The following is a 3,729-nucleotide window of genomic DNA, read 5'->3' on the forward strand; positions in this document are numbered from 1 at the left end:
TTTGTTTTGTATTCACGCGACGAGCTCAGGGCTTGTGCACAAATCACGCGGTTTTTTCGGCTAGTTTTTGACACCCCCCCCCTGGTGATATTTGGTGAGGTTCTTGGCGAACCCCCCCTCCCGCACATAACCTCAGGTGTATTTTTTTTTAATTTGACCTTATTTTAAGATAAATAGTATTGTATAGAGTAAATCTTGTTTAGACTGACTATTTTGAAGTGCCAAGTGAGCATTTATGCTTAACAAAACCGAGAAAAAGTATGTGGTAGATATTTTTTCTTAGTTTCGTTTACCATAGAAAAATACACGTGAGGTTTTCTTATAACCCATGATGGATAATGGTAATAAATTATATTTATTTCACCCGGTATTTAGAGAACAATCACGAACGTCAATACAAAAGAAACGATAAGGAATTAAACACGAAAATGTGGTTCTATCATTTTATTATTTTTTACACTTCCCGGAACATTTGCTAGTTCACAGATATGATTATTTTACAATAAATCAACTTTGAGCCTGATATATTTCTATTAACGCATCCTCTGCCAGCACCCCGCCAGGCGGGCGCTCTGTCTGAAGTAGATTTTGGTTACATACGGGTTTTCACATGTTAACGGCTACGCTCGTAGCGCGTAGCAAGCGCTGGCACTAAATGTGTTAACACGTTCACAGTCCCCATACTACATGTATGCATTTCCTTCTACGTCACACGTCTGTGCTCCACATATGGGTCACTAAAAAAAAAAAACAAGCACACACTCAAATTAAAACTAACTTTCTGTATGCTGTTGTCTAACTAGCCAAAATTATTATTATATCGAGGGCTTCATGCTAAAGGGGCGTATAAGCAAGAACCCTACTTTTCAGGAGACACAAAAAACTGAATAACTTTTGTTACGATGTACCGATTGTTCTACAATTTTGCATAGAGTATTTAAATTACTATCTTTTTCATGTGTCATGCCTAGTTTCGTTCTACGAATTCTAAAAAGCAGTAATTATGTAGTTACGCCTCTTTACCACGACAGTAATTTCCGACATTTAGGTTGAAATTCTCTGAAAAATACTTGAGGTTTATGGTCGTATAATTCATTTTTTTTTTCTATTCGATAATTTAATCATGAAAGGTGGAAATACTGTTAATAATTCGAAATACTTTAATTTTACAGTAATTTAGTCATCATTGTGTAGTTTCTTCTATTTTTTCTGATTTTTATACGCCCGTCTGGGCTGACGAATCTATCGTGTAAGTATCCTTTATTTGTGGTCGTATAATAGGGCGCCAAATTATATTTTGAGTAAATATTCATAAGTTCATCTAGATTTTACCATTGTAATGATTCCTGATGGTTTTGATAGTGTCACAGCTGTCCACGAGATTAAGCAATGTCCACTCGAGCTGGTTACCGATTGGGTAAGGAACTGTTTTGAATTGCTACTTTGAGCATTTCAGTGTTTCAATAGCCTCCGTGGTCTAGTGGTTAGAGCGGTTGTCTCTCGATTCGGAGGTTCCGGGTTCGAATCCCAGTGGGGACACTGTCAAGCAAAAGTCGCTTTGTGACTTTGTGATACTATTCCCGGTTTGGCTAGGACATTGCAGGCTGAATCACCTGATTGACCGAAAAGTAAGATGATTCTGTGCTTCGGAAGGCACGGTGTAAAGTCGTTGGTCCCGGCTGCTATCTATCCGGTGGTGCTCGTCATGAGAGCCATGTCAGAGGCCTTTGGCGGCTCAATAACTCTAACACCAGGGTTTTTAAGGTGCATCAATCTTACAACCCACACGATAAGAAGAAGTGTTTCAAAAGACAATCTCGCCGCTTATTCTGTTTTTTTTGCCTATATTGCCTATAATATTTAGCAGTCGTTTAGCCCTTCGGTGGGAGTTAGAGTTAAGATGTGTGGGCTTACTTAAGAAAACTGACTTAACTGAATTCCAATAAGATCAGTTTTACTATTTGTGATAATAGGTAAATAGTAGTCATAGTCACTCAGAAGTCGAGTAGTACAACTTAATCCACTTACGTCTCCATCAAATTATAACAGAGGAATGTTACACTTAAGAATTACAACCGCCCCGACGGAGGACGAGTGGCTACAGACATATGAGGTAATCAGCCCGCAGCGCACGCAGTGGGCCTTAAACAGCTTTGACTCCTTCAAATCTCCAGGAATGGATGAGATCTTCCCTGCGCTTCTTAAATGGGGCGGGAAGCATCGCACTCTGAAGCTGACCATCGTTCTGCGCGCCTGTCTGGCTCACAGGTACGTGCCGAAGCAATGGAGGGAGGTCAAGGTTATCTTCATACCGAAACCAGGTAAAAGCGACTACTCGGACCCCAAATCCTTCAGACCCATCAGCCTGACCTCTTTCATGTTGAAAACATTAGAGAGCTTGTGTGACAGGTACCTTAGAGAGAGGGTGCTAATTCATGTGCCCTTGCATCCAAACCAACATGCCTACAGCCCTGGCAAATCTACAGAATCGGCACTTCATGCAGTAGTAAGTAAAATTGAGGTGGCGATCAAAAACAGATCCATGTGCTCAGCAGCATTACAGCAGCACTGGTAAGACAAAGCGCGAATGCAGTTATGACAAATGAATAAACAACATGTTGAGCCAACGAACCATCAAACTCGGGACGGGCGAAACACAGCAGGCATTAGTGGCAAAAGGATGCCCCCAAGGAGGAGTCCTATCGCCACTACTATGGAACCTTGTGGTGAATGACCTGATCACCACACTAAACAATAATCACTATTACACAATCGGCTATGCTGACGACATAGTGATACTGACGAGCGGCAATCATGCAGGTACGGTATGCGATGTTACCCACTCTGCACTAGCCATCGTGGAGCGCTGGTGTTTTAACAAAAAAAAGCTGGTGTTTTAAAAGTTAGTCAATCCCAACAAAACTGAGCTGGTTATGTTCACCAACAAACGCAACTTGGGAAACTTCCGCCTTCCCAAACTGTTCGACACTGAACTCCAACTATCTGTGGAGGTAAAGTATTTAGGGGTAATACTTGACAGCAAATTGAATTGGAGCAATCACTTAAACGGCAAAATTGACAAAGCCACAGTCGTATTCTGGCAATGTCGTAGATTGGTGGGTAGAACCTGGGGGCTAACCCCAAAGATAACTCTATGGCTTTACCAGACAGTCATACGACCAATAATAAGCTACGGTGCGATAGTTTGGTGGCCACGCACCAAACTGTCCATAGTTGAAGCTAAACTACAACGACTCCAGAGGTTGGCGTGTATGGCGACCACGGGCTGCATGAGGACAATGCCAACCGCGGCTCTGGAAGCCTTACTGGGCCTGCCACCGCTGCACCTCTTTATACATCAGGAACTACAGGAAATACGGCGGTACGTCTTAAAAAAAAAATCTCTGGAGACCACCTAGGGTACCACACACCGAGATCCTCTACGAGGCGATAGGTAAGGAACCGCTAATAGAAGCGGTGACTGACAGGATACCCAGAAAATTAGTCTTCGACAAGAAATACAAGATACAGTTACACGAAGAACCTCGTCATTCCAAGAGAGCTTGGAATCTTCACGGATGGATCAAAGACAAGGTCAGGTACTGGCGCTGGAGTATTCTCAGAGGACCTAAACATACATATCTCAACACCACTAGGTGCCCACAACACAGTCTCCCAGGCAGAATGTATGGGCATCATAATGGCAGCACACGCAATCGCCTCAAGGAA

Source organism: Cydia pomonella, chromosome 19 (genome assembly GCF_033807575.1).
Source record: "Cydia pomonella isolate Wapato2018A chromosome 19, ilCydPomo1, whole genome shotgun sequence".
Taxonomy (NCBI): domain Eukaryota; kingdom Metazoa; phylum Arthropoda; class Insecta; order Lepidoptera; family Tortricidae; genus Cydia; species Cydia pomonella.